Source organism: Cynoglossus semilaevis, chromosome 9, assembly GCF_000523025.1.
Source record: "Cynoglossus semilaevis isolate Cse_v1.0 chromosome 9, Cse_v1.0, whole genome shotgun sequence".
In the NCBI taxonomy this organism is placed as follows: domain Eukaryota; kingdom Metazoa; phylum Chordata; class Actinopteri; order Pleuronectiformes; family Cynoglossidae; genus Cynoglossus; species Cynoglossus semilaevis.
Window position 1 is genome coordinate 3768444 of NC_024315.1, and position 9191 is coordinate 3777634.

General features: G+C 43.4%; 2 long non-coding RNA genes across 2 annotated transcripts; both read left to right on the top strand.

Moving 5' to 3' along the window:
• The first annotated feature begins 888 nt into the window (after positions 1 to 888).
• Positions 889 to 2465, top strand: LOC103383439 (uncharacterized). Its single transcript, XR_003050506.1, has 3 exons — positions 889 to 1415; positions 1627 to 1763; positions 2361 to 2465. It is a non-coding gene; the product is annotated as an uncharacterized LOC103383439 (long non-coding RNA).
• A 2046-nt stretch (positions 2466 to 4511) lies between these two features.
• LOC112487443 (uncharacterized) lies at positions 4512 to 8573 on the top strand. The gene is made up of 3 exons (XR_003050507.1): positions 4512 to 4968; positions 7271 to 7449; positions 8317 to 8573. It is a non-coding gene; the product is annotated as an uncharacterized LOC112487443 (long non-coding RNA).
• Positions 8574 to 9191: the final 618 nt, after the last annotated feature.

Sequence of the window (9191 nt, forward strand, 5' to 3'; positions counted from 1 at the left end):
GGTCGGTTTGAATCGACACAGGAAGTGTCTGTATTTTCAAACTATTGCCTTTTTAGTTCAAATATTTTGGAACATTTTGTTGTGTTGGTTTTTGTTTAAGTTACAGTCCATCTGCACTGGCAGCAGGTAAGTCATTACATGTTTTATTTTATTTAGTTCCTTTTACAAACATAACCTTAATTTTGTCCTTTTTATCTCAGGGGATGTGTTTGTGTCTATGAGGAACTTTGATTTGAACTTGGGCGCAATTAAAGAAAGAGGAAAAGCTAAACTTATTGAATTAGCATTAGCATCTATCCATCCACCCAATGATCTTCCACACAGTGTTAAAAAAGAAATTTAAATATAAAATTAGAGACGGTCCGTTACTAATTTTTACTAATGATGAAAATGATTGGCTCCTTTGGTCAAAGATGTCAAATAGTTTATTGTAAGTGATTCCCAACACAATAACAGCCAACACAGTTGGACAGCCAGTTAGCCACCGCTAGCCGGCTGTCCACCAGTGCTGTTAGCGGTAGCTGTTAGCAACCGTATCGCGGTTGTTATTAAAATGAAAAGCCATTGACAGTTAGATGTAGCGTGTAAAATTTCCAAGTTCTGCATTGGAAACCCATGACATTGAGTCTGAATATTTTTTTAACTTTCGTGGCTACTGGGTCTTTTTGAAATTGAACAGGAAGTAAAACCGTTTTGAGCCTCCCAGCCATTCAATTTTGACAGTTTTACTTTTCGGCTTCACACTCTGTGATGCATTTTATAGTTTGACAATGGTGGTTTAAATAAACTTGAGTTTGTGTTTCTGTTTGACAAAAAAAAATCCAGTATCCCTTTGCTCAAAATTAGCTGCAAAAAAAATTAAAGACTAGTTTGACAATGGTGGTTTAAATAAACCTGAGTTTGAGAATTTGAATTCACCGTCCAATAACAATCTCTTTCCTGTGAACAAATAAACCATCGAAAGGAACACGGCGGTCTCCTTAATACTCTCTCTGCCAAAGGTAATTTGTCTCTTTGTGTCCTTCATTCCGTGGAACCAACCTCCTCCCTGTGCCTGATTAAAATGGACCAAACACAATGACAGAAGTCCATTTTACCAGCTGTATTATTTAGCAGCAGCTGCAGCATCAAAAACGTCCCTCTGTCCACACACAATTAGAGGCGGTCTCTGTTGCTTTCCTGTCCTAATCAGTCTGAGAGCGACCAGGGAAATAATCTCCGGCGCAAATATTTGTTCTTTGTAAACAACAGGTTGTACTCCACCATTACTGATTCATATTTAATTCTGTTTGTTTTTGTTTTTTTGTGGTTTGTCCTCTGGTTGCTTTGGAAACTGTTGGGTTTAAATGAAGAACAATGTTCACCTGGTGATTGGACGCGTTGGAAAATAAAAGATTTCAGGAGCACAATAACAGGTTATGGGTTGACTTGACATTGTTGTTAATTCGTCATTACGTTTGCCAGAATGGTAAAAAAAAACACATAAATTAGTGATTAAATATAACATTATAGAGGAATTATAGGAAATGCATTTGTTTATATATATGAGTGTGAAAAATAAGTGAACGACTCGTGTGTTTCTCTGAAACCAACAACTTATTCAGATTTCTAATTTATTCTGAGCAGGTTTGGCACAAAGGGACCGTCAACGCCGGCCACTGCCGTCCTTCAGCAGCCAATGTTTGTCAACCGGCAAAATGAAGACCGCAGTAGAGCCGAGGGTGGAAACCAGTGTCTGGGAGAAACATTTTCAATTATGTTCGGTGAGTGATTGGTTTTCAGAACCAGATTTTCAGCGTTTTGGTTTTTTTTTTTTTTTCTCCAAATGTACCAGTCGGTTTTTCAGTTTCAGTGTCTAAGTGAAGAGGGAGTGGAAAATAAACCTCCAGCTGAATTTCTTGGAACAAACATGTTTTCATAAATATGCTTTGATTTTGGCTCTAACAAAAGTTTCTCTTGGAAATATTATCTTTTCCCTAAAATAACATTTTACTTTCTTAAATTATAATCACTTCTAAACCCTGTTAGATTTGCATATCGTGACAGGTGGACATTAACTTCCTGTTTGAGAGATAAAAACTATACTGAGGCCCAGAGTGTTCAAACAGTGGCCCGTGGTCCAGAGAGGGGGCTTTGGTCTAAACCTTGTAGTTACCTCCTGTCCTCCAACAAAAAGGTGGCTTTTGTGGTTTGGAAATTTCGTCCTAACTAATGCTATAGCTTTGATTTGAATAGCTCTGCTGTAGAGATGTGATACAATGGACCACAGCTACAGCCACAGCCACAGCTACAGCCACAGCTACAGCCACAGCTACAGCTACAGCCACAGCCACAGTCATTCTCTCTCTCTGTGTCTGCAGCGTGCTGTGCAGTAAAAGGCCCCAGAGGGCAGGAACAATGAGGGAGGCCGTAAAGCACGACATGTAAGTGAAACCCTTCTGTCTTACCTTAAAGAGTCGGTGGTGATGCCTGTGTCAGCACATGTAGCAGAAACAGTGGAGGAGAAGAGGAGGAGTTTTAACTGAGGAGTAAACAGGGCCTGGCACAGGAGCGTCTCCCTGCTGCTGCCAACCAACGCTGGGTGACAAAGGAGAAACCGCTGGGCAACATATCTCTGTTGGCAGAGACACATGCACATACGGACAGATGATGTGCACGTGCACGATCGGTCTTCAACATGTCCAGCAGGCGATAAAAATATATGTATATTTATCAAACCATATTGTACTGGGACACTGCTGATGGTGTTTCTTTCCAGCCCAGTATTTGGTCAGGATCAGTACCAGTTAGACTCTACATTTGTCAATCACGTGCATGTACGGAGGTGCAGAACAATCGCTCTGTACGTGGGTAAATATGTTGGCTGGCGGGTCAGCACCGGTAAACAGAGACATGGAGAAGTGGGGGCAGGTAGAAAACCGAGCATGTTATTACTGCATAATTCCACAGGCCGTTTAGTTGGAGCCACTAAGAGGTTGGATGGATGTGTGTGTCTGCCTGGGAGTGCCTGCCTGTGCACATTACTGTGATGGAGAGCTGGGGGGAGGGGGGCGGGGGGGGAGTCACAGTGCCAATCCTCTCACATCATTTCTAATTCTGGCTAAAGAGTAATTCCTGGTGGAAGAGAAGGGACGAGGACGAGGAGGAGGAGGAGGAGGAGCGGACCTCTAGATGGGTCAGAGTCTGGTTTCGTACAAGGACGGACAATAAACATCAGTCTTGGGAATTGAGCTCAGTGGAGCGGGATAACAAAGAGGGTCAGACGGGGGGCTTATGTTGAGCCTCCTCTCCTATTTACAACACAATGACTCTGGGAGATGAACGTCATTCCAGCTGCTAAACTGTGGCTCCACCTGGAGGAGCGTGGACCAGAAGGTTCCTGAACGTCTTTGAGGTGAAGGATGGACCTCTGATCAAACAGGGACGTAGACGGACCAAATCCAAGGTCCATCCTATGTGGACCACTGATGTGGAGACCCCGATGATGGGACAAGTTGAAATAGAATTCTGCTTGACATATACCAGACATGAACAAACTACGGCCCGGGGGCTGGATGCTGCCCGTTTGGCATTTTAATCCGGCCCCCAAACTTGTCCAAAATATAATATAGATTTTTATTATCAGTTTACTTCTGCCTTTTCTCTGCAATACCTGCATTTCCCCAATAGATGGCATAGAAAAGAGTAAAAGCATTTTTGGATTTTTTACATATCATTTATCCACTGATGACACTCAGAGCCAATCAGAAGCTGAGGCGAGGTCTTTTGGGTAGCGGTGGATTTATTTTGATCAATTCTCCAGTTTCATGGTTTTAGAACAAATATCTGGTCCACAGACCGAGAATCAAACCTGAAGGTCTTACTTCCATTTCATCACCAGCTGTTCCCGCTGAAAGTTTGCCAATTTCTAGAACATTCTGGGTAATACGGCAAAAGCTAATGTTGGCTGAGTTTATCAGCCATATTTAAAGGAGCTCAGAGGTTTGGACAAGCTGGTTCTAAAAGTTGAACATTAACAAAGGGTTCTGATCCACGTTTTTTTTTTGATGCCGCTGGCAGAGGCTGCAGCCGCTGAGTTGGGACGCAGCCCACCAGTGGTTCCACGGACGTTTGCATTGTCCAAATAAAACTGTGCTTATTCTCATTTGCAATTCTAAACTTCTGTCGACCTCTGGGACATTTTCGCCATTAATTCTGTGAGACTGACACTGACTTTTTCAGTGTCGATCTCTGTGTATGCTGGGTTTTTTTTTAGTTTTTTTTTTCTATTTTGGACTTCATTGACTTTCCTGTCAGTCTAAAATGTCCATTGTTTTTCTAACCACATCGTGCCAGTCTGTCTCAGACTCTTTTCTCTCTCTGGGAAGGAAACGTCCACCAAAACTTTTCCCGTCTCCTCTGTTTATTATGCCCTGGTTAATGGAAATTACCCAGGGCATAATAATAATAATGTAAAAATGATTTATCTAGTCTGATGTGTTCTCCAGGTTCAAACCTGTGGTCACCTGTCGTCTGTGCTCATCCACACCCCCGTGTGTCCGGGGGCGGGGGGGGGCAGACTGAGTGACACGTCCCCAGATTGAATTAAGAGAAACCGACAAACAGCGTCCTCTGTTGTTGACCTGCTAATTGGCGGCGGTGTTTTGGCCCGACCCCTGCGGCCTCTCTTTATCTCGCCGCTGCATTCCGTAAACACCGACAGCGCAGGTGGTGCGTCCGCACAGAGCAGCGTCTACGAGCCTTTGCTCCGGTTGCCAACGAGATGGCAGACGTGAGCGCCATCAAGCTCTCGACCTCAACATCTGCCGTGTCAGCTTGTTAATTAGCGGCAAACATCTGTTAGCCTCGGTGCTAAAGGACTGGAGAGTGTGTGAGTGTGTGAGTGTGCAGAGAGAGAGCAGGGCTGGAGATACGGCCGTAAAAAACCTGGAGTTGGAGACCACACGGCTGTCAGAAGTCATTTCACAGGTGTTATATTTTCCACACAGCTACGTTCTTACCGTGCTACTGATATATAATACAATCAGTCGGTGTCTGTGAATGAACGGCGGCTAAACCACGTGTGCTCTCAGCAGATAATAAATAAAGGCTCGAGGGTTGGAATTAGTTAAAAATAAATAAATAAGAAAAAGAAACATGCTATTTTGTGCTACTGCAGTTTTTTTCGACCGTTTAAAATGTACTTTAAATCAGTGATTCTGAACCGTAGGGCCGCAGCCCAAACTTGGGCCATCAGTGAGAGGTCTGTGTTCAACCATCGTCCATTTCTGTCCAGTCCAGTGAACTGTTGAGCCGATCTGTACTTCTTCTCAGCCAATCAGAGTGGTGAACCGTGATTTGACAGCCTTCCTCCTCACGGTTGTTGACTCAGACTAGAGGTCAACAGTGGTACTGGTCGTCTTTAAGGTTGTTGACCTGGTACTGTGTGTGTTTCTAGTACTGTATGTCTCGTAGCTGTTTGTCTCATTTTGATATACTGTATGTCTCGTAGCTGTTTGTCTCTCTGATGCATTTCAGCAGCAGCTTGAATCTGATTGGTCAACCTACACTTTTAAATTCATGATATTTTTTATTAACAAATGTACAAATGAACATTTGTGGAGTCACAGCCTCTCCTCTGTAGTCCTGGGAGCTGAGGCCCAGCGGTGGTTGTGTTGTCAGTCTCAGCGACTGAAAGGTTGAGGTGAACTTTTCTGCACAGCTCGTCTGGCGGTGTCTACAAAGTAGCAGAGGAAGCAGAGCGACTCCGTGACTATATTTAACTCTCACTTTGAACAGTTTTGTTAAGAGTTTGTTGCTGCCTTCGCTCGCTGCCGTTTTCCATGGCAGGTGTAATTTTAGATGTCACATGTGGTGGCGTTGAAAGCAGCTTTTGGCTCTGGATCCTATAACAAATAACAATTTCTCCGTTAATTAAATTAGGTCGGTTTTAGTCCTCTGAAATCACCTGCAACTTATTAATGGTACCTTTGTCTTGTCTACCGTCGTCTAACACTGGTCCATGTGTTGTTAGGCAGAGCCACAGCAGGTGTGAGTCATCGGTCAGTTCAGTTCAGTTAGTGACCAGAGTCACTGTGACTTGACTTCCCACACAGGAAGTGAAGTCAGACGCTCTGCAGGAGACGGACGTGTCTCTAGACTCACTTTTCCTCATTTTTTGAGTGGATTTGAATTATTCATTTTATAAAGTTTCTGTGGAATTGGAACAAAATGTTTAATAATTACTATAATGTATAATAATGAGTAAAATGAAAAGTTGGGGACCTGGAAATTATGCATAAAATGTGTTCGAAAAAGTGTCAAGTGTTTTATAAAAATAATACATTTACCCATGACATTAATTATTTTAGTCAATATTTATTAATTAGGATGATGGCTTTGAGTCATGTCTTGTAGTTTGTATCAAATACTGAAGTATGTGAAGTATGTGCAGTATATAAAACTATAAATACATGTTGTTAAGTGTACCGGACACAGGGGCCCGTTGTCATGTCCTTATGGACCAGACGTAGGAATTGTTGAGTCATCCTGAAGTCATGTTTTGTTTTCTTTCCGCCTGTTTCCACTGAAGCTTGATGTTGTAATCTCAGGACAGATCGTGGCTCCGTGACCCGTCTCTGTCACTGTAGCTGACGTGTCTGCACTCACAGGTGCCGACGCCACCCTGAGACCTCGGCCTGTGTCGGCCTGACTCTGACACTGACTCACGGTCTCTGTGGAAGACAAACCAGCACGGAATTCTTCCAGAATCCATTCTTCCTGTTGTCCTCCTCCTCCTCTTCCTCGGCCTTGACTGCGACGTGTTTTCCAGGTCTTCTTCATGTTTAAATGCATGCGGCCGTCACTGAAACATTCATCATTTCCATATAATAACACTGTCAGGGGGAAACCCAGATCTGGCGGAGATGCTCATGCAAACCAAGGTCGTACAGATCGTGATCTATCTGGCCGTCGCTTTACCTCCAGGCTGCCTGTAGACAACTACATAAATACTGGAGCACTTAAGCATTATCTCAGGCAGGAACGAGGAGCACACGTGTAATCTGTGTGCACCGCACCACTGCAGATACAGCGCTCCATCAATTTAAAAATTTCAGATCAAGGATACAGAGACGGGAAGAAGAGGAGGAGGAGGAGGAGGAAGAGGAGGGAAATAATAGAAGACGTGGATGAAAACAGATTATTAGGTTCGGTCTCTGGGCTGTTGGTGGTGATGAAGAATTTGGAACAGGTTCAGTCATTCATCTTCTATCGCTTGGTTTCTTTTCAGGGTTTGTGAAAGCATCGCAGCCACCGGGTGAAGGTGGACTAAACCTTGGACAGAGGCTACAAATGAAGACAAACAACCGTCCACACTCCCTGTAAAACCTGGAGTGGATTTAGACTCAATTTAAAGTCACTTGTCACTTTGGACCTCGGTCTCCACTGACACTTGACATTTACCAGTCGGTGAGGCTGGAAAATCCCTTGTTCTTTTCACTTCGTCTAAACATGTTAAATCAAAACAGTCTGTGATCAATTAATCTAGTCTGGTCTCTGAACCTCACACAGATATTCAGTCTGAATGTGGACTATGGAAAGAAATCAAAACCCTGAGAAGTGCATCGCAAAACCTGTCTGTTTATCAACCTTGGGGTCGCAGCCCAACATGGGTTCGCCTGGAATTCAAAAAGCGGTCGCTTGAAATGTCTAGTTAATAAAAAGTGTTAAAAATATTTTTTTCAACTACTTATAATTCTTTTATTAAATTATCATTATCATTATCCTAAATGATCATCTTAAACTGTGTTCTTTTACATTCATGACTATAAAACCCGTTCAAATCAAATCAGCGTAAATTCAAATATCTGGTCAAAACCAATTCTAGACAACAAAAAAAAAAAACCTCTCGGGGTTCGCTAAAAATCTGTAACGTCAGAAAGGAGTCACAAGCCAAAAATGGTTCATAGGACCCTTTAGCTTTAGCTGCGTCTCATCTTCTCCATCCTTTAGTGTGAGAGCAGTTATTACCAGGAAATCATCACATAAAACTCAACTCTGATGGAATAAGTTGGGAAATTGGAAGTTGATTTTTTTTTAAATGTCCTTTAGTGACTCTGCTCTGACGTGTGTTTGAATGAGGCTCCTGTGCAGCAGTGAGTGACTCTCATCCACTGAGGCACAGGTTCGTCACTGAGAATAAAATATTTCTTTTCAGGGGGGTAAAAACAGGGGTAAACATTGAGGTCAGGAGACGTCCTGTCTAATCTTGATTTAGGATCACAGAGTATTAATAATATCCTCTCTTTAATCGCTGTCTTTATGCTGCTTTCACAGGTGAAATACTGCACAGAGTGTTACAGCAGCAGCAGCAGCAGCGTAGAGGCAGGAAGTCAGGCGTCACACTCCTGCTGACAAGCCGTCCTGCAGACGCGGAGGAAACGAGGCCCCGGGAGGAGGCAGATCTGAGAGTTAATGATCTTTCTCTATGCAGAGGCCACGGTTCAGAAGGCACCGGGGCGATGGGAAGAGGCAGAACCCCATTAACTCAGTGACAAGGGAGAGTCGGTAACCAGTAATACACTCTCTCTCTCTCTCTCCTGCGTCTCCCCCGTCTCCCTCGTCTCCCTCGTCTCCTCTCTCTCTCTCTCTCTCCTGCGTCTCCCTGGCCTCCTCTCAGGTGTTGGGTCCTCCCTCTGCCTCCGTCTCCCTCCTCTGCACCCTGTTCCTCCTGGAGGTTGAACTGTTGAAATGTCTGCAGTCAGCAAATCCACAGCGTTTTTACACTGTGCCACAGGTCGGTCTTTAATCTCTGACTTTTATCTTTTTCCACATCCACAGGGGAGCAGGAGGAGGAGTAAACTCTAACCACGTACTTAAACCAAATCATCACAATTTGACCAATCAAAACCAAAACAATTGGTGATGTAAGGTAATAGCAAAAACCACTGTTGCCCCTTGTGGCCAAAAATGATATTATTGTTTGAAAAACAAGTCTGTCATCACCGCGGTGGTGCAGTGTGGTGTTGGTGTCCTGGTCAGGATGACCTCAGCTTTTCTCTGATCCTCTTTTCTTTTTCATTCAATTCACTTACTTCCTGCTTTTCAGTCTCTTTTCTTTTCATTTTTTTTTCTTCCCAGGAGACCAGAGAACATGCCTTTTTTTAGTTGAGCCGTCAGATTAAATTTAATTAAAGAATATTGAACAGTTT